The following is a 23,023-nucleotide window of genomic DNA, read 5'->3' as shown; positions in this document are numbered from 1 at the left end:
TTCCTGTCTATCTTGGAGTCCTTAATAGAAACCCATGTGTCATCAATTCACAAACCTACTAGACATGGCCATTAAACCCTTTGACTGGGTAAAATCCAATGAGGTGGAAAATTTCTCAAATGTGTCCAAAGTATGTGTTCTTTGTTCACTTTTCCTGGGGCTATGGAATTATGCACTTAAATACATGCCTTATCTCCAACATCACCAAAATTAAAAGCAAACACCATGCCACATAGAGTGTCTCCTGTTCTCTCACTTCAGAATGAGAAGGTTTTCCACTGTCCTCTTCCTGGTATTTCTGCTCTAGATAAGAAAGGACCACGTGAGGCGCTTTTGAGAAGGGATCAAGAACCCTAAGTGACAAACAATTAAGTGAATTGAAATGTAAATAAAAAATCCAATAAAAAAAGAATCCTAAGTGATGAACACTTATACAAAATTACAAATAGATTTTACTGAAAGATTTTCTTGTTACCTCATTAAAAATGCATGTAACATCTAATGAAATGTTCAGATTTTATTTATTTGAATGTATTTAACAGCCATCAGCGTTATAGTGGTTACAGTTAAAAGTTCTTTCAAACCACAAAATGTCTTTAAATTACATCAGTGAATAAATAAAAAAAGCTGCGGAAAGACGCTTTTAATATTCAACCAACAAGTATTTATGGAACAGTTAGAATGTTGAGAGGGAAAAATTCGACATTTTGAGGTATGAATAACCCATCAGGAATTTTAGTAGATGAGATAAGCTCTCCCTTCAATAAGGTAGAATATGGTGAAACACAGCAAAAGCGTACATGCTTTTCCCCCAGACGTACGAGGAATTATTTCCATAGGTAAAAGGGTAAAGTTACAAACATCCCAATAAGTGAAGAACAAAATATAATAATTAGGGGAAGAGGAAAGTCTATAAGGAAGATGCGCGTGTTGAAAGTTTAGATCTGGATGCTAGATAAAACAATCGTTCATGAAAGACAAAGGAAAAAACGTCAGGCATGAGAGTAAACGTCACGTGGGAGTGGGAGGCTAAACAGCTTAATAGAGGACACGTGAAAACGGAGGTGAGCCACCTGCGCGCTTTTACAGTTACGTTGCTATCTGATGATATCTCTGAGACAAGGCTTTCTAGTAAAGCTGTGAGCTAGGGGATGCCGTGGACAAATGAGAGAGAGGTGAAGAAACACGTTAGGGGGCTCTGAATTAATCCCCATAAAAGATTAGAGTAGGTCTAAGTCATGTCTCTCTCGTTCAACGAGTAACAACACCTTCAATTTGGAAGACGTCGAACCTCTGGAAAGGAAAGACTTTCGGATGTTATTTCCTTTAAAGATTTATTTATTATTTTACCTATTCAAATGTTTTGCCTGTATGTATGGCTGACCTCTGCAGGTATGAAGTGTGCCAGGACAGGCCAGAAGAGAGGGCATCAGAGCCACCGGAACTAGACTTGTAGTTGTGAGCTAAAATGTGGGTGCTAGGAACCGAACCCAGGTCTACTATAAAATCAGCCAGCCCAACGATTAGGGAGCTTTATATTTTCTCCCACATGTATTATCCACTATAAATTACCCTATAATTCTCTGTTTAATAAAATAAGAACCTAAGACTTCTTATAATTAAACTGTTAGCAAACGATTACTTTTAGTCAAGGTAAAATCTTGACTTAAAAAATTATGGCATTTTAAAATATTTTAATACTAGGTGATGAAAATGCCACACTATATCACTACAGGTAGAAATAACATCAAAACTAAGTAATATAAAGAGGCTTATAGATTTATTTATTCATTTATTATTGTGGTACACATCAAACTCTGGCCTCAGGCATGGAAAGTAAAACCTTTCTTTGAATTTTCTCTCCTCCCTTTAAGGAAAATGACTTCTAAACACCAGAATAAAGCATTTTTTTCTTTCTCATAAAACTTTTAAAAAAATCATGAAAGTTCTAGCAACAGTTAGGATATGTAATACATATCTAATTAAAAAAGCCTAGAGGTGAAGGCTAAGCTTTAAGAATTTGTAATTGTTAAAAATCAATAAAAAATAAACTACACTTGGTCTTGGAGTCTTTGAAAATTCATAAAACACTTCCAGTATTTGTTTGTTTATTCCCAATGCTCAAAAAGCAAGAACAGGGATTTTGTGAATAATTATGCTTCCCTATGAATAGCAACAGAGTTATACCTATCTTTTCTCATCTTGAGAATTAGTACAGGAACAAAGCAATAATTTATAAACATGAAATCACAACACACTGAAACTATCCCAAATCCCCAGTGCACACACCACAGTACTAAGAATGTCCAGGTCAGAATGATCCCTTAGCACGTATACAAACCAGATACAGGGGCATAGTCTAGGAGCAGTTAGATCAGAAATTGAAAAAAAAAAAAAACCAACTAAGATATTGATGAATTTAATTGGCATAGAATTACCTTGCTTCCTTCTTTTGGACTCTGCCAAAGCTGCTCTCACAATCCAACTCCAGAGGATACACTTCCCAGAAAGGGTTGAGAGTCAAGCAAGAACAGCAGCATAGGTTTGACATTAAAAATCGAGAGTGTTTAGCAAAACTAAAATAAAAGACAAACTGGGATTAAGATTTGTGAAACAAAGACAACATCTATCTACCTTCTTAAAGAAAGATGTTTTTGGCCAAAGTCTGAGAACAAAGAAAGGAGACATTTCTTTCGGGAATAAAAGTGTTCATATCGTTCGTTACTCAAACAAGCAAGGTCCTTGTGTAACACTCTGGGCTCTTGACACACCCATCTTCAGTCTTTGCCAGATGTAAGCTTACAAGTAGGAAGCGCCTTACCTCATACTGGATATGCTGAGTGGGCCCTTCTGCTTGTAAGAAGGCCACCAACTGTACTGAGGAAGTGATGCAAATAAGGAGGAAGAGAAGTAGCATAAGTGTTCCTTCCCATATGGTAATTGTAATGTCATCACTTCACCGCCCTAATACCATTTAGAAAACAAGCTCGAAACGTCGCTGAAAGCCCTCTCTTGCCTACAGAAAAGCGTGTTGAGTTGATCTCAATTGGCGCAATCTTTCCAGTGTGTTAATCTTAAGGGTCTTTATTTGGCTGACTTTTCCATTAGGAAAGATACTTGCACATGCTGTATCCAGCCATTAAGCAACTTGTTGGACTTGAAATTCACTGAGTCTATGATGGAAAAAAGTATTTCTGTTTTCAAGATGCTGAAAGGTTATAAACTCGCTCGCGTGAACTTCTAAAACTGCCGGAACCTTGATATTTTAAAGCTAAAACTATAGGTCATGTGCATATTTTAACTCTGCCTGACTTTGAATGTGTGCATTTGATTCTTTCCCAACTGTGCACTAAATATCAACCTAATCTCTGCGTGCTCGGAAAACGGATTGCGGTATTTCTGATCATCCCGTACAGGATGTTGTGTTTGCTCACAATTATAAACATGCTGTCCTGCGAGAGACATAAATATCTTCGGTGACGTGTCAACGCTTTGAATAGCTGCGGCTGCTATAAAACCATAGTAAACTGTGATCCCAGGGATGAGTTAGCCATGGGTTCAAATAAAGTGGCTACCTAGGGGACCTTTTGTAAATGTACCACTTTTCAGTACAAAATTGAAGTTATAGAAGTGCTACAATTGAATTTTGAAAATTTCTTGATTTAAACATTTTAGGTCTTCCTTTAATGTTCTTGACTTATTTATACATAATATATGCTTTGCAGTAGCGAGACACTATCGGAAACTATAAAGGTTCTAATATATTTAATGAACAAGGAAGTCGAGGTCCACTTTCACTTTTTATAGGAGAGTGCTTCTGAAAACTATTCCAGTGAAATGCATTGATTGTTTGGTACCAATTGTGACCTTGCTAGCAGAATTAGAAACGACAGTGCTTTGATGTAATGAAGATTTCCTTGCCAGTATTTCACCAGGAAGTTTCTGCAGTTTGCCGATGTATAAAGGATCTTCCCTAAATTATTCCTAACTACCACCTTTTCTTCTCTTGTAGCTTCTCTTGTAGTTGTTCATGGAGCAGTTTCTGAGCACGAATATCAAACGTTACAGATAGAAAACAAGAATATGTGGGTAAGTCACATGTTGTCCTTTCCCTATGAGAACACTGACGGAATCTCATTATTTGCAGACTAACATTCTGACATTCCGATTACCCACAATCCCCATTTTTCTTCCTCCGGATATCTGTTTTGACATCAGTTTTTTTTTTCCATGCTGCCTTCTTCTCATGCTTTGACCACACTTTCTTCTGCTTCTCCAACAACGATAGATATGCAGTCCACAGCCAATACTGCCTTGCAAGTAGACTGTGTCTGCAGCCCTGCCACGTCCTAGCTGAGTGACGTTGACTAATTTAGTTAAGATCTGTGCACTATGTGAAAAATAACAGTAGCTACATCACAAGGATTCCATGAAGATGAAATGATCAAGACTGAGAAAGCTATCTGTGTATGACACATACTAAGTGGTTAATGGGCTATGCCACACATCTGCACATGTACATACACCTATCTGCATAATCCCCTCTGTAAGAAATGTCATTTTACCTCCTAGTTCTCAGCACACATGGCTACTATTTGGAAAAGGCTTTACCAAACTTTGTATCCAAAATAGCACATGGGCTCACCTGACAGGTTATATCTCTCTAGTTACTTTGTTGTTCTTCCTTCATAGTCCATCTAATAATTCATTTTCATTCCCCCTGGCACATCGGGAAGCAAGCTATTTGCAGGCAGGAACTTTGCTTCTTTTAAATCCTTTGTTCTTGACATAAAACTTGAAAAACATTGGACAATTGTTTAGCTGTATCTTTAACTCACTCGCTAATAACATTGGGAAACCTGGATGCTAATCTAATTATTTAGAGCATTATTTAATCCCTCTGCTTTTCGATTAGTGTTTCTGTTACTGAAGATAATTACAGTCTCTCTTCCTCAGCCTGGTTGTAAAGCACAAATTGGGTAGTCTGTGGGAAAATGCTGCAAAAGTATAAATATTACGCAGAGTAATTGTTGCTTTAGAGAACAAGGTAACAGTAGAATAATAATTACGTAACTTAAAACCAAATGCCTTGAGACTCTGACTGTAAGACACAAGTTTCTTGAGCTCCTGTCTTGCAAGATGGTATCGATACTGTTTGTAACTTACTTCACTATTGTACAAAAGCCTAGACCAACAGCCTTCACCTTCATATTGATGTGAAGCAATTTGAGACATAGACTTTCTGTTAATTTGAGATATAAATCTCATTTTTAATTTGTCTCTTGCCAATGTTACATCCATAGAATGTACTTTTTTCTGCCATCTAGATGCCATGACTTTGAAACATCCTTGTTAAGAATGATAAAAACTGCTATACCCTCACCTCTGGGGCAGGGGGAATTAATGTGATAGGTGACAATTAGCAAACAAAAATATAATAATCGCTTACACCCATCATTGTTTGCTGCTCTTACATGAGTTTACCTTAAAACTTAATAATAGTTTTATTATGTATTTCACTAGAGTTATATTCAGTCTTTCTCAAGTGCAGTAGTCTTGCCTAAAGCCTTCCTTATACTCTTATCTTTCAAGATAAATTTTTAGGACAAGTTTCAATAGATTAAGCAATGGTGTTGATAGATTTTGACTGGGTAAATCACAAATTTCATTACTTTGCATTGGGATCAAACTAACCCTTGGAAACATCTCAATAGTTTTCTATGTTCATATTGCCTTTCACATCCTGTCTTCCCAGTGTCCGGTATAGCTGTAGGAACTTGATCTAAGTGAGGTTAATATGGACTTGATGAGATTAATTTCTTGTCTAATTTGCACAACCTTTTCAATAGCTGGAATCCTTCCATTTTTCACTTCTGAATCTCAGTGTCTACTTTAGTGAAATGAATGGGTTACATCACATGGTTGCTCTCCAGTTTTGACACTTGATGAATCAGAAATGCTGTTTGGTATGTCTTGATGCTGCTCCTAAAGGACACGTGGATGCTGGTGAGGAGAGGGAAGATGCAAATATGAGCCTTCTCCCTAGAGGATGCAATAGCAACTTTCACGGAAGTTTTGGAAGTTTGAAAAGTGTGGGTTCTTACCCTCACTTGCCTACCATCGTCGTGTCTGTACTTTTTTCACTTACCCAGAATCTTCTTAAACTTCCCTGGGCTAAATATGACTCTGTATGACATGTGGTGTGACCAATTTTAGATATCTGATGTCAAGATTAAATCGAAAGGAAATTACGACACTGATTTAAATTCCAGTAGTTATTTTAGTTTTTAGTTTTGTTGCACTTTTTAAGAGTCATCTGTCCTTTGGAAATATCACATGATTAAAAAAATTGTTCTAAGCAAATTTAAATTTAATGATCAACTGCCTTTGCCATTCATCAAATTCCAGAGCGCAGAATAGCCATCAATTCCTAACTCGTCAAGAACTACTTCCTTTAGATACATTTGGGGGGCTGGGGATTTAGCTCAGTGGTAGAGCGCTTGCCTAGGAAGCGCAAGGCCCTGGGTTCGGTCCCCAGCTCCGAAAAAAAGAACCAAAAAAAAAAAAAAAAAGAGTGAAGTAATAGATACATTTGGAATTACATGGGTAGACAAAGTTTTTCCTGTAAATATCAGATCCAATTCAGGTTTGATTTAGAGACTGAGTTTCATTTAATCTATTTAGTTTCTTTTTTCCCCCCTACAGATATGTTGCTGACTATTCTTGTTGGGTTTTTGTTTATTTTGTTGTTGTTTTGTTTTAATGAGTAAATATGTGATACTTCCAAGACATAGAATGTAAGCTTTAATTAGTATGAATACACTTGGAAATTATAAGAGGTTTCTTTGTTGTTGCACAAAAATGGAACAGTACAAGTAAAGCCAATGCAAGGGCCCAGGGCTTCACTGTGTATTCCCTTTATACTGTTTGACAGTGACTGTCTACATGAAGCCATACACAGATAGAAGACACATAAGCCAAACATTTATATTTTAGAAGTAATCATTATACAACTTTTTTTCTGAAAACTAAGTTAACGTAAGAAAGGAAAAGAAGCACACCAAAAGATCACAAACACTATAAAATGTGGCATTATTTTTATGTACAACCATATCAAAGAGTCAAAATGATTGTTTGTTCATTTTTCTCTCAAATATTGTAAGAAAATTATAATAATCAAAGTATTTAACAAAATAATATAATCATATTCTCTTGTTCGGTGAGAGAGAAAAGAAGAAAATAAAGTCAATAACTACTGAAGTGTTACCTTCTTTATCCCATAACAGCCCTGCCATGGAGAAATTGTTTTCATTTTGTAGTTGAAACAACTAAGACTAAGAAACATTTATCCAAATTTACAAAATAGATATGTTAGAATCCTAATTAGAATCTGTTATTTATATTATGACCTCACGATGCCTACTTACTACCTTGCAGTTAAGATAATGTGGTGTCAGGCAATGGAAAGATACAAACAGCCAACCTAGTGGATTCAAGTTCCCAGTCCTATTAGCTCATAAAATAGGGCATTTGACTGAAGGGAAATAGGCCTTATCTGGAGGCTTCCCTGACAATGGAGGTGATTGTGCTCTCAAATATACTGCAATGGAGTAGATCCCACAGAAATCAAGCATTTCATGCAAAGATGTGAGAGTGTGTATTCCTAACCTAATTTTTTCTTTGACATATTTAAGGATATAAATCAAAACTATGATCATTTTTAATTACTGATGTCACTTAGTTTTTCCTAGATACCTTAATTCATTAGGACATTGCTTTGTCCACACACTTCATATCAATGCTTTGTCCACTCATTGCCATTACCCAATTATTCTTCCATATAACCCTACCTCAAAAGATGCCTAAGACAATGCTTGTGTCAACCATTGAGTACCTATTGTCATGGATTATCTATCCCTATTATTGCTGAGATCTTTATGCCTTTGCACGTTTTCAATAGGTCTGTGAAAGAAAAAATTCAATGGAGTGAGGTGGGTTCCTTTAGCCCACCATATCGAGATATTGTGTGTATGTGTGTGGGGAGTGTGTGTGTATCCATGCGTGTGTGTGTGTGTGTGTGTGTGTGTGTGTGCATGTGTGTGTGAAGGCAAGTTTTAGGTATGATATTTACAGCAGTAAATATTGATTAAAACTGATTGCCTTCTTTCATTAGTTGTCCCTATCAATTGTAGTTTTTCTCAGTATTTTAGAAAATAATGTCATTCCCTGAGGACAATAGAACACAGACTGCATACTACTGTATGTGGTGCTCAACCTGCAATGTCTCTTGCCATCCAACTACAGACTTTGGACATGTAAGAAGGCAAGAAATTTCATGTAATGTATTATAAGTGAGTAGCCAACTTTTAAAATCATATATATATATATATGATTTTAAATATAAAACCTTTGAGTCTTTGTATTTAGATCACTGCAATGATACTCTAGAAATGATCTAATATTTAATTTTGAGAAAAGCATCCTTTCTGATTTTCTTACATTTTAAGCCATTAGCTCGTCAAATGACTTAGGTGCTAAGTTATATTTCTGGTGCCTTCAGTCTCATGAAGACTTCTAAAATACATAGCCACTTGCAATTCTTGCTGTCATTTGTTCAACCCCCACCCCTTGCTTTGTTAACAGATACTTGTAATAGATTCAATTTCAAGAGGTAAAAGAAAATATAATCATCTCTCTTCTAAGTGGCAATAATCTAACAGTTTATGAGGGGATGGCTCTATTTACCCCAGTTTCAATCTTCCAGAAAGCATGTAACATGACCTCTTGAAAATGCATATTATTTCACATGTTCATTATTTAATATCTACAGGCCCAGAGTCCACCTGGTTGCTGATTTCTCAGTTCTATGTCCAGAGAAATAGCCACATTTACTCAAAAAGCTAAGATTTATAAACAAATAACAATTAAATGTTTTGTTATCACTACCAAGACCCGCATGCTCTTCCTCAAGCACACTCATTCCTTTGAGGGCCCTTTGAGGCAGTCTTCTCTGCAAGCGTAGCTTCTGGTACATTGCCCACACTTTTGGAAATCCAGACGTCCAAAGATAGATATACTCTAGAATAAGGTGGTTTTGGTGGGCTTTAAAAATGGACATAGAGTTAGGTTTGTTTAAAAATGGAAATATTTTTGGTTCCATTTCCCTTCCCTAGTAGCTGAAGAGCTAGGGATAGATGAAAGCTCCCGAAAGAGGAAGTGTCAGGAGATTTATGTTTCTCTCTCTCTCTCTCTCTCTCTCTCTCTCTCTCTCTCTCTCTCTGTGTGTGTGTGTGTGTGTGTGTGTGTGTGTGTGTGTGTGTGTGTGTGTGTGGTGTGTGTAAGAATGTGGCTCCTAGTAGGTACACCATGCTCTAGTAGAAGGTCTACATCCATATCTGTGTGCACATGACCAGCACAAACTGAACTCAGTGGATTAATTAAAAGAAAGAAAAAGAGAAAGAAAGAAAGAAAGAAAGAAAGAAAGAAAGAAAGAAAGAAGGAAGGAAGGAAGGAAGGAAGGAAGGAAAGAAAGAAAGAAAGAAAGAAAGAAAGAAAGAAAGAAAGAAAGAAAGAAAGAAAGAAAGAAAGAAAGAAAGAAAGGGAAAAAAGGATAGGTAGCTTGGAGGGGGTCAAAAGCAGGGTTCTATATGAGAAGTGTTAGGGGCAAATTCTCGAAGGCGAAGATGCTCAAAATGCATTGTACATGTTTGATTCATCAGCTTGCTTTGGCTTTTGCTCAGAAATGATAAGTGTAGATCATAGTTTAGCTCTATTTTTAGTTTTTTTCATGAAACAGTTTTCCATAATGGCAACACAAATGTCATTCCTGACAGTGAGCTAGGAATTCATTCTCTCAGACTCTCAGAGGCACATACTTTTTCTTACGGTAGCTCTTCTGATCGTGATGAGATAGATCACAAAGTACTTTTGATTTACTCTTGATTTACATTTTATATAGGTTATAGTGTCAATGTCATTGGAAATTTGGTATGGCTTGTATTGAGTTTCTATAAAACACTTTAAACTGTGGTAATTTCAGCAACTTCTAACGTGTTCAGTTTCTTTCTCCTGGTGCTATAATTTCCATCATGGAGCTCCTCCTTCTCCTTGGCTACTTTCATTCTTACCGTGTAGTTTGGGATGTTTGGGTGTAGATGTTGGTTTATTTTGTTGATAATCTGGTTTGCTTTTGTTGTTGTTGTTTCTGGTCATTGTTTTTTTTATTTGGTTTCATTTCTTTCTTTTGGTTTTGTTGGTGGTGATGATGGTGTTGTATTTTCATTTGTTTGTTTGTTAAGTCAAGTCTCTCCACATAGCATTAGCTTCCCCAGAATTCACTATGTAGACCACATTGGCCTCTAACTCACAGGTCAGCCTGCCTGTCAATCCTGACTGTTGGGATTAAAGGACTGTTCAACCACCCCTGACTTTACAATATTTTTATGGAATTATTTTTCTTACTTTTTTCTGAAAGATTTTGCTATGAATGTATAAGAATGTCTGTCATTTTTAGTCATTGGTTTTTTTTATAGCCTACTATTTTACAGGATTTATCATTTCTAAGAGCCTTTTGATAGATCAGTTAAACTTTTACATATATAGAATTATATCATCTGCAAACAGGTACAATTTGGTTTCCTTACTCTCTTTATCTCTTTAAAAAAAAGTCTCTCTTTTGCTTGATTCCACTAACTAAATTGTCAAGTTCTGGGTTGTGTAGAATTGCTGAGAATAGACATCCTTTTCTTGGTCCTAATTTTATGGGAGATTCACTCACTCTTTAATTTGTTTTAATATCGACAATGGGTTTGTCATACATAGATTTTAATATTTTACATGTTGAAGTATGACCACTCTACATATAATTTATCAATAGTTTTTGTATGTTTTATTATTTTATAGGTTTGACTGTTTTGCCTGCATGTGTGTCTATGAACCTCTTGAGTGCATGGTGCCCACAGAGGCCAGAAGAATGTATCAGATCCCATGAAATTAGAGCTAAATGGTTGTGAACTGCCAAGTCAGTTTGGGGAACTGAACTCAGGCTCTGTAGAAGAGCAGCTAGTGCTCTTAAAGGCTGAGCCATTGCTCCTGCCCCTTATGTATAGCTTTAAAAATGCAACAGTGTTCAATTGTATCAAGGCTCTTTCTGAGATGATGTCTCTTGATGCCTTTCTTCATTCTATTTATGTGCTATATTGTATATATTGATTTGCATGTGTTTAAACATCCTGGTGTCCCTCGAGTGAAACAATTTGGTCACTGTGTATAGTCATTTTAATGCCCTGCTTTTAAAATAAGTCCTCTAGACAAGCATAATGGTACCTTCCTATAACCTCAGCAAATTGGGATACAGATGTCAATAGATCACTACTTGGAGTCAAACCGAAAACACAGGTTAACTCAATCAGCCAACAGCCTGCCTCTGTCTCACAAATGATAGTTTCCCTTTTGCAAACTGTTGTGTGTCTTTTTTTACTATTTTAATAGAATTTTCTGAGAAGCATTTTTCTAATTTTGAAGAAATCCAAATTTATTTTTTTGATATATTGTGATATTTAGAGTATCATGTAAAGATTATTTGAAGCAGAACTTCTAATTTCTTTGGAAACTCAGCTCTGTCAAATGATGGTTTGCCAGGGCACACAGGTGAAATAATGTTTTGTTGGAGCAGACACAGGAAAGACTGTTTGCCAGAAGCAGACTCAGGTAAAAGGATGTTTTGCGATAGCAAACATGCGAAAGGACCTGTGAGGAAGGAGTATATATATGATCCTGCAGACAGTGGGAGACTAGCCCTGACCATTGATTTGGTTTTCTCTGCCTGGCTATTCTTTGCTAACAGCATGAATGTACTGGTTTGCCTTACTCATAAGGCAACATGAGGGAATGCTGCTGCCATAGAAAGAAACTGCCCAAAATCTGCTCTCAAGACTCCTGAGGCAGCTTGCCACTTCTGTGGCCTCACCTCAGGCTGGTTGGTGAGCCTGGTGGTTTCCTCAGAATTGAACTAAAGTTGCTTGGTGTCTGCCTGCCAAGAGGACTAGTGTGCAGCTACTGAATCATATTTGGTGTTTGATGAAGGACTGAACTGCTGCCAAAGAAGGTCAAGCTCACCCACAAAGAACTATCGGTGGACAGATCCACTTCCCCCATACCCTAGTAACATTTCCACTATCTCTGCTGGGTACTGGGCTAGAGGAGAGATTGAACCCTTATGAAAAGTAGGTTGCAAAAATTTATGCCAACAATTATTAGTGTAGCTCTATATCTAAAATATTTTATCCTATTTTCTAAAATACTTTATAATTTTATGAAAAATATTTTATGTTGGGTATGTACCTCAGTGGTAGAACATGATCTTTGCCTTAAAATCCATGGAATTCTTCAGCATCTCAAACATAACTAGTATCTTAATGTTTCATATTTTTGTTTTAAATTTTATTCTACAGTTTATTTTTATAATTAACTAATGGATACTTTACATAGAAGCTATAAGTTGAGGCTAAATTTGCCAGTCTGTAGATGTCTGATCAACCCAAAATATTTGATCAGAAGTCTGTATTCTTTCATTTAATACTCAAAAGTCAGTTGCTATGCCACTGATTTTATTCCAGTGCATACATTGTTTTACAAATAAATTTATCTTGATTATGATGAAACTAAGTACAAATTCTAAAACTCTACTAAACCAACTGTTATATTCTTTATTTTTTTTTCGGAGCTGGGGACCGAACTCAGGGCCTTGCGCATGCTAGGCAAGCACTCTACCACTGAGCTAAATCCCCAACCCCAATATTCTTTATTTTTAACTTCATCTTTATCTCTAGCTTTATCGGGAACATTTCCTCCTCCTCCTCCTCCTCCTCCTCCTCCTCCTCTTCCTCCTCCTCCTCCTCCTCCTTCTCCTCCTCCTCCTCCTTCTCCTCCTCCTCCTCCTATTGCTTCTGCTAATTTTTTTCCTTTTTTTGATATTTTTCCTTGTATTGTATTTTTTAATTGGAAAATTTTTATTTACATTTCCATCCCATCCCCTCTCCCCCTTCTTCTATGGGGGTGTTCCCCCACCCACCTACCTCTCCCCACCTCCCTGCCCTGACATTCCCCTACACTGGGGGTTCAGCCTTGGCAGGACTAAGGGCTTCTCCTCCCATTGGTACCCAACAAGGCCATCCTCTACTATATATGCAACTAGAGTCATGGATCTGTCCATGTGTGCTCTTTGGATGATGGTTTAGTCCCCAGGAGCTCTGGTTGGTTGGTATTGTTGTTCTTATGGGGTTGGAAACCCCTTCAGCTCCTTCAATCCATTCTCTAACTCCTTCACTGGAGACCTCCTTCTCAGTTCAGTGTTTTGCTGTGAGCATCCACCTCTGTTTTTGTCCTGCTCTGGCAGAGCCTCTCAGGAGAAAGCTCTAACAGGCTCCTGGCAGCATGCACTTCTTGGCACCAGAAATACTGTCAGGGTTTGGTGGCTGTATATATATGGGCTGGATCCCCAGGTGAGGCAGTCTCTGGATGGCCTTTCCTTCCATCTCTGATCCAAATTTTGTCTTTGTACTTCCTCCTATCAATATTTTTGTTGCCCTTTCAAAGGAGGATCGAAGCATCCACACTTTAGTCTTCCTACTTCTTAAGTGTCATGTGGTCTGTGGATTTTATCTTGGGTTATCCAAGTTTTGTGGCTAATTTCAACTTACCAGTGAGTACATAACATGTGTGGGTTGTTTTGTTTTGTTTTATTTTTGTTTTTGTTTTTTTTTAAAGATTGGGTTACCTCACTCAGGATGATATTTTCTAGTTCCATCCATTTGCCTGCAAGTTTCATGAGGTCATTATTTTTGATAGGTGAGTAGTACTCCATTGTGTAGATGTACCACACTTTCTGAATCCATTCCTCTGTTGAGGGACATCTGGGTTCTTTCCAACTTCTGGCTATTATAAATAAGGCTGCTATGAACGTAGTGGAGCATGTGTCTTTGTTATATGTTGGGGAATCTTTTGGGTATATGCCCAAGAGAGGTATAGCTGGGTCCAGAGGTAGTACTGGGTGCAATTTTCTGAGGCAACTCCAGACTGATTTCCGAGTGGTTTTACCAGATTGCAATCCCACAAATGATGGAGGAATATTCCTCATTCTTCACATCCTTGCCAGTTTCTGTTGTCACCTGAGTTTTGATCTTAGCCATTTGGACATATGAGTTGGTATCTCAGGGTTGTTTTGATTAGCATTTTCCTGATGACTAAGGATATTGAACATTTCTTTAGGCACTTCTCAGCCATTTGATAATCCTCAGTTGAGAATTCATTGTTTACATCTGTACCTATTTTAATAGGTATTTAATTTTAGTAGGTATTTAGCTCTCTGGAGTCTAACTTCTTGAGTTCTTTGTATATATTGCATATTAGCCTGCTATGATGTAGGATTGGTAAAGATCGTTTGTCAATCTGTTGGTTGCTGTTTTGTCCTAATGACAGTGTCTTTTGCCTTACAGAAGCTTTGCAATTTTATGAAATTCCACTTGTTAATACATGATCTTAGAGTATGAACTATTGGTGTTCTGTTTGGGAAAATTTCCCCAGTGCCTATGTATTCAAGGCTCTTCACCACTTTTTCTTCTATTAGTTTCAGTATATCTGGTTTTATCTGGAGGTCCTTGATCAACTTGGACTTGAGCTTTATACAGGGTGACAAGAATGGGTCGATTTGCATTCTTCTACATGCTGGCCTCCAGTTGAACCAGCACCATTTGTTGAAAATGCTATCTGTTTTCACTGGATGGTGTTAGCCCCTTTGTCAAAGATCAAGTGACTATAGGTGTGTGAGTTCATTTCTGGGTCTTCAATTCTATTCCATTGATCTACCTACTTATCTCTGTATGAATAGTTTTTATCACTATTTGCTCTATAATGCAGCTTGAGGTCAGGCATAGTGATTCCCCTCAGAAGTTCTTTTATTGTTGAGGATAATTTTTGTTATCCTGTTTTTTTTTATTCCAAATGAATTTGCCAATTGTTCTTTCTATCTCTGTGAATAATTGAGTTGGAATTTTGATGGTACTGCATTGAATCTATAGATTGCATTTGGCAAAATGGCCACTTTTTCAATATTAATCCTACCAATTCATGAGTATGGGAGATCTTTCTGTTTTCTGAGATCTTTAATTTCTTCAGAGACTTGAAGTTCTTGTCATACAGATTTTTCACTTGCTTGGTTAGAGTCACACTGAGGTACTTTGTATTATTTGTGACTATTGTGAAGGGTGTAGTTTCTCTAATTTCTTTCTCAGCCAGTTTAATCCTTTGAGTAAAGAAATGCTACTAATTTAATTTTATATCCAGCCACTTTGCTGAAGTTGTTTGTCAGGTTTAGGAATACTCTGTTGGAAATTTTGGGGTCACATAATTATAATATCATCTGTAAATTGTGATATTTTGATTTCTTCCTTTCCAATTCGTATCCCTTTGACATCCTTTTGTTGTCTGATTTCTCTGGCAAGGACGTCAAGTACTACATTGAGTAAGGAGAGAGTGGGCGTCCTTCTCTGATTTTTGTGGATTGCTTCAAATTTCTCTCCATTTAGTTTCATGTTGGCTACTGGTTTGCTGTATGTTGCTTTTACTATTATTAGGTATAGGCCTTAAATTCCTGATCTTTCCAAAACTTTTAACATGAAGGGGCGTTGAATTTTGTCAAATGCTTTCTCAACATCTAATGAGATGCTCATTTAGTTTTTTTCTTTGAGTTTGTTTATATAGTGGATATATTGATGGATTTCCATATATTGAACCTGCATCCCTGAGATGAAGCCTACTTGATCATGATGGATGATCATTCTGATTTGTTCTTGGATTCAGTTTGCCAGAATTTTATTGAGTATTTTTGCATCCATATTCATAAGGGAAATTGATTTGAAGTTATCTTTCTTTGTTAGGCCTTTGTGTGCTTTAGTTATAAACGTAATTGTGGCCTCATATAGGGAATTGGGTAGTGTTCCTTCTGTTCCTATTTTGTGGAATAGTTTGGACAGTATTGGCATTAGGTCTTCTATGAAGGTCTGATAGAATTCCACACTTAACCCATCTGGTCCTGGGCTTTGTTTGGTTGGGAGAAAGTGAATAACTAATTCAACTTCTTTAGTATGTTTATATAGTCTATCTGATCTTGATTTAAATTTGGTACTTGGTATCTGTCTAGAAAATTGTCCATTTCATCCAGATTTTCCACTTTTGTTGAGTATAGGCTTTTGTGGCAGGATCTGAGGATTTTTTTTTTATTTATTTTTTTATTAACTTGAGTATTTCTTATATACATTTCGAGTGTTATTCCCTTTCCCGGTTTCCGGGCAAACATCCCCCCCCCTCCCCTTCCTTATGGGTGTTCCCCTCCCAACCCTCCCCCCATTGCCGCCCTCCCCCCATAGACTAGTTCACTGTGGGTTCAGTCTTAGCAGGACCCAGGGCTTCCCCTTCCACTGGTGCTCTTACTAGGATATTCATTGCTACCTATGGGGTCAGAGTCCAGGGTCAGTCCATGTATAGTCTTTAGGTAGTGGCTTAGTCCCTGGAAGCTCTGGTTGCTTGGCATTGTTGTACTTTTGGGGTCTCGAGCCCCTTCAAGCTCTTCCAGTTCTTTCTCTGATTCCTTCAATAGGGGACCTATTCTCAGTTCAGTGGTTTGCTGCTGGCATTCGCCTCTGTATTTGCTGTATTCTGGCTGTGTCTCTCAGGAGCGATCTACATCCGGCTCCTGTCGGCCTGCACTTCTTTGCTTCATCCATCTTGTCTAATTGGATGGCTGTATATGTATGGGCCACATGTGGGGCGGGCTCTGAATGGGTGTTCCTTCTGTGTCTGTTTTAATCTTTGCCTCTCTATTCCCTGCCAAGGGTATTCTTTTTCCTCATTTAAAGAAGGAGTGAAGCATTCACATTTTGATCATCCGTCTTGAGTTTCGTTTGTTCTAGGGATCTAGGGTAATTCAAGCATTTGGGCTAATAGCCACTTATCAATGAGTGCATACCATGTATGTCTTTCTGTGATTGGGTTAGCTCACTCAGGATGATATTTTCCAGTTCCAACCATTTGCCTACGAATTTCATAAACTCGTTGTTTTTGATAGCTGAGTAATATTCCATTGTGTAGATGTACCACATTTTCTGTATCCATTCCTCTGTTGAAGGGCATCTGGGTTCTTTCCAGCTTCTGGCTATTATAAATAAGGCTGCGATGAACATAGTGGAGCACGTGTCTCTTTTATATGTTGAGGCATCTTTTGGGTATATGCCCAAGAGAGGTATAGCTGGATCATCAGGCAGTTCAATGTCCAATTTTCTGAGGAACCTCCAGACTGATTTCCAGAATGGTTTTACCAGTCTGCAATCCCACCAACAATGGAGGAGTGTTCCTCTTTCTCCACATCCTCGCCAGCATCTGCTGTCACCTGAGTTTTTGATCTTAGCCATTCTCACTGGTGTGAGGTGAAATCTCAGGGTTGTTTTGATTTGCATTTCCCTTATGACTAAAGATGTTGAACATTTCTTTAGGTGTTTCTCAGCCATTCGGCATTCCTCAGCTGTGAATTCTTTGTTTAGCTCTGAACCCCATTTTTTAATAGGGTTATTTGTTTCCCTGCGGTCTAACTTCTTGAGTTCTTTGTATATTTTGGAAATAAGGCCTCTATCTGTTGTAGGATTGGTAAAGATCTTTTCCCAATCTGTTGGTTGCCGTTTTGTCCTAACCACAGTGTCCTTTGCCTTACAGAAGCTTTGCAGTTTTATGAGATCCCATTTGTCGATTCTTGATCTTAGAGCATAACCCATTGGTGTTTTGTTCAGGAAATTTTTTCCAGTGCCCATGTGTTCCAGATGCTTCCCTAGTTTTTCTTCTATTAGTTTGAGTGTGTCTGGTTTGATGTGGAGGTCCTTGATCCACTTGGACTTAAGCTTTGTACAGGGTGATAAGGATGGATCGATCTGCATTCTTCTACATGTTGCCCTCCAGTTGAACCAGCACCATTTGCTGAAAATACTATCTTTTTTCCATTGGATGGTTTTGGCTCCTTTGTCAAAAATCAAGTGACCATAGGTGTGTGGGTTCATTTCTGGGTCTTCAATTCTATTCCATTGGTCTATCTGTCTGTCTCTGTACCAATACCATGCAGTTTTTATCACTATTGCTCTGTAATACTGCTTGAGTTCAGGGATAGTGATTCCCCCTGAAGTCCTTTTATTGTTGAGGATAGCTTTAGCTATCCTGGGTTTTTTGTTATTCCAGATGAATTTGCAAATTGTTCTGTCTAACTCTTTGAAGAATTGGATTGGTATTTTGATGGGGATTGCATTGAATCTGTAGATTGCTTTTGGTAAAATGGCCATTTTTACTATATTAATCCTGCCAATCCATGAGCATGGGAGATCTTTCCATCTTCTGAGGTCTTCTTCAATTTCTTTCCTCAGTGTCTTGAAGTTCTTATTGTACAGATCTTTTACTTGCTTGGTTAAAGTCACACCGAGGTACTTTATATTATTTGGGTCTATTATGAAGGGTGTCGTTTCCCTAATTTCTTTCTCGGCTTGTTTCTCTTTTGTATAGAGGAAGGCAACTGATTTATTTGAGTTAATTTTATACCCAGCCACTTTGCTGAAGTTGTTTATCAGCTTTAGTAGTTCTCTGGTGGAACTTTTGGGATCACTTAAATATACTATCATGTCATCTGCAAATAGTGATATTTTGACCTCTTCTTTTCCGATCTGTATCCCTTTGATCTCCTTTTGTTGTCTGATTGCTCTGGCTAGAACTTCAAGAACTATATTGAATAAGTAGGGAGAGAGTGGGCAGCCTTGTCTAGTCCCTGATTTTAGTGGGATTGCTTCAAGTTTCTCTCCATTTAGTTTAATGTTAGCAACTGGTTTGCTGTATATGGCTTTTACTATGTTTAGGTATGGGCCTTGAATTCCTATTCTTTCCAGGACTTTTATCATGAAGGGGTGTTGAATTTTGTCAAATGCTTTCTCAGCATCTAATGAAATGATCATGTGGTTCTGTTCTTTCAGTTTGTTTATATAATGGATCACGTTGATGGTTTTCCGTATATTAAACCATCCCTGCATGCCTGGGATGAAGCCTACTTGATCATGGTGGATGATTGTTTTGATGTGCTCTTGAATTCGGTTTGCCAGAATTTTATTGAGTATTTTTGCGTCGATATTCATAAGGGAAATTGGTCTGAAGTTCTCTTTCTTTGTTGTGTCTTTGTGTGGTTTAGGTATAAGAGTAATTGTGGCTTCGTAGAAGGAATTCGGTAGGGCTCCATCTGTTTCAATTTTGTGGAATAGTTTGGATAATATTGGTATGAGGTCTTCTATGAAGGTTTGATAGAATTCTGCACTAAACCCGTCTGGACCTGGGCTCTTTTTGGTTGGGAGACCTTTAATGACTGCTTCTATTTCCTTAGGAGTTATGGGGTTGTTTAACTGGTTTATCTGTTCCTGATTTAACTTCGATACCTGGTATCTGTCTAGGAAATTGTCCATTTCCTGAAGATTTTCAAATTTTGTTGAATATAGGTTTTTTATAGTAAGATCTGATGATTTTTTGAATTTCCTCCGAATCTGTAGTTATGTCTCCCTTTTCATTTCTGATTTTGTTAATTTGGACACACTCTCTGTGTCCTCTCGTTAGTCTGGCTAAGGGTTTATCTATCTTGTTGATTTTCTCAAAGAACCAACTTTTGGTTCTGTTGATTCTTTCTATGGTCCTTTTTGTTTCTACTTGGTTGATTTCAGCTCTGAGTTTGATTATTTCCTGCCTTCTACTCCTCCTGGGTGTATTTGCTTCTTTTTGTTCTAGAGCTTTTAGGTGTGCTGTCAAGCTGCTGACATATGCTCTTTCCTGTTTCTTTCTGCAGGCACTCAGCGCTATGAGTTTTCCTCTTAGCACAGCTTTCATTGTGTCCCATAAGTTTGAGTATGTTGTATCTTCATTTTCATTAAATTCTAAAAAGTTTTTAATTTCTTTCTTTATTTCTTCCTTTACCAGGTTATCATTGAGTAGAGCATTGTTCAATTTCCACGTATATGTGGGCATTCTTCCCTTATTGTTATTGAAGACCAGTTTTAGGCCGTGGTGGTCCGATAGCACGCATGGGATTATTTCTATCTTTCTGTACCTGTTGAGGCCCGTTTTTTGACCAATTATATGGTCAATTTTGGAGAAAGTACCATGAGGAGCTGAGAAGAAGGTATATCCTTTTGCTTTAGGATAGAATGTTCTATAAATATCCGTTAAGTCCATTTGGCTCATGACTTCTCTTAGTCTGTCTACATCACTGTTTAATTTCTGTTTCCATGATCTGTCCATTGATGAGAGTGGGGTGTTGAAATCTCCCACTATTATTGTGTGAGGTGCAATGTGTGTTTTGAGCTTTAGTAAGGTTTCTTTTACATATGTAGGTGCCCTTGTATTTGGGGCATAGATATTTAGGATTGAGAGTTCATCTTGGTTGATTTTTCCTTTGATGAATATGAAGTGTCCTTCCTTATCTTTTTTGATGACTTTTAGTTGGAAATTGATTTTATTTGATATTAGAATGGCTACTCCAGCTTGCTTCTTCTGACCATTTGCTTGGAAAGTTGTTTTCCAGCCTTTCACTCTGAGGTAATGTCTGTCTTTGTCTCTGAGGTGTGTTTCCTGTAGGCAGCAGAATGCAGGGTCCTCGTTGCGTATCCAGTTTGTTAATCTATGTCTTTTTATTGGGGAGTTGAGGCCATTGATATTGAGAGATATTAAGGAATAGTGATTATTGCTTCCCGTTATATTCATATTTGATGTGAGGTTATGTTTGTGTGCTTTCATTCTCTTTGTTTTGTTGCCAAGACGATTAGTTTCTTGCTTCTTCTAGGGTATAGCTTGCCTCCTTATGTTGGGCTTTACCATTTATTATCCTTTGTAGTGCTGGATTTGTAGAAAGATATTGTGTAAATTTGGTTTTGTCATGGAATATCTTGGTTTCTCCATCAATGTTAATTGAGAGTTTTGCTGGATACAGTAATCTGGGCTGGCATTTGTGTTCTCTTAGGGTCTGTATAACATCAGTCCAGGATCTTCTGGCCTTCATAGTTTCTGGCGAGAAGTCTGGTGTGATTCTGATAGGTCTCCCTTTATATGTTACTTGACCTTTTTCCCTTACTGCTTTTAATATTCTTTCTTTATTTTGTGCGTTTGGTGTTTTGACAATTATGTGACGGGAGGTGTTTCTTTTCTGGTCCAATCTATTTGGAGTTCTGTAGGCTTCCTGTATGTCTATGGGTATCTCTTTTTTTAGGTTAGGGAAGTTTTCTTCTATGATTTTGTTGAAGATATTTACTGGTCCTTTGAGCTGGGAGTCTTCACTCTCTTCTATACCTATTATCCTTAGGTTTGATCTTCTCATTGAGTCCTGGATTTCCTGTATGTTTTGGACCAGTAGCTTTTTCCGCTTTACATTATCTTTGACAGTTGAGTCAATGATTTCTATGGAATCTTCTGCTCCTGAGATTCTCTCTTCCATCTCTTGTATTCTGTTGGTGAAGCTTGTATCTACAGCTCCTTGTCTCTTCTTTTGGTTTTCTATATCCAGGGTTGTTTCCATGTGTTCTTTCTTGATTGCTTCTATTTCCATTTTTAATTCCTTCAACTGTTTGATTGTGTTTTCCTGGAATTCTTTCAGGGATTTTTGCGATTCCTCTCTGTAGGCTTTTACTTGTTTATTAATGTTTTCCTGTGCTTCCCTAAGTGTGTTCAGGTCTTTCCTGAAGTCCTCCAGCATCATGATCAAATATGATTTTGAAACTAGATCTTGCTTTTCTGGTGTGTTTGGATATTCCATGTTTGTTTTGGTGGGAGAATTGGGCTCCGATGATGGCATGTAGTCTTGGTTTCTGTTGCTTGGGTTCCTGCGCTTGCCTCTCGCCATCAGATTATCTCTAGTGTTACTTTGTTCTGCTATTTCTGACAGTGGCTAGACTGTCCTATAAGCCTGTGTGTCAGGAGTGCTGTAGACCTGTTTTCCTCTCTTTCAGTCAGTTATGGGGACAGAGTGTTCTGCTTTCGGGCGTGTAGTTTTTCCTCTCTACGGGTCTTCAGCTGTTCCTGTGGGCCTGTGTCTTGAGTTCACCAGGCAGCTTTCTTGCAGCAGAAAATTTGGTCTTACCTGTGGTCCCGAGGCTCAGGTTTGCTCGTGGGGTGCTGTCCAGGGGCTCTCTGCAGCGGCAGCAACCAGGAAGACCTGTGCCGCCCCTTCCGGGAGCTTCAGTGCACCAGGGTTCCAGATGGTCTTTGGCTTTTTCCTCTGGCGTCCGAGATGTGTGTGCAGGGAGCAGTCTCTTCTGGTTTCCCAGGCCTGTCTGCCTCTCTGAAGGTTTAGCTCTCCCTCCCACGGGATTTGGGTGCAGAGAACTGTTTATCCGGTCTGTTTCCTTCAGGGTCCGGCGGTGTCTGTGGCAGGGGTCCTGCCGCTCCTGGGCCCTCCCCCACGGGAGCCCAGAGGCCTTATACAGTTTCCTCTTGGGCCAGGGATGTGGGCAGGGGTGAGCAGTGTTGGTGGTCTCTTCCGCTCTGCAGCCTCAGGAGTGCCCACCTGACCAGGCGGTTGGGTCTCTCTCTCACCGGGTCTGGGAGCAGAGAGCTGCTGCGGGCCGGGATCCGCGGGTGTGGGACTTCCGGTAAACACAGAACGTGCCCGGTTCTAGAGAAATTCTGCTTCCGTGTGTCCCAAGCTCACCAGGCAGCTTTCTTGCAGCAGAAAATTTGGTCTTACCTGTGGTCCCGAGGCTCAAGTTCGCTCGTGGGGTGCTGCCCAGGGGCTCTCTGCAGCGGCAGCAACCAGGAAGACCTGTGCCGCCCCTTCCGGGAGCTTCAGTGCACCAGGGTTCCAGATGGTCTTTGGCTTTTTCCTCTGGCGTCCGAGATGTGTGTGCAGGGAGCAGTCTCTTCTGGTTTCCCAGGCCTGTCTGCCTCTCTGAAGGTTTAGCTCTCCCTCCCA

Source organism: Rattus norvegicus, chromosome 9 (genome assembly GCF_036323735.1).
Source record: "Rattus norvegicus strain BN/NHsdMcwi chromosome 9, GRCr8, whole genome shotgun sequence".
NCBI lineage: Eukaryota > Metazoa > Chordata > Mammalia > Rodentia > Muridae > Rattus > Rattus norvegicus.
This window is presented reverse-complemented; position numbering follows the sequence as displayed.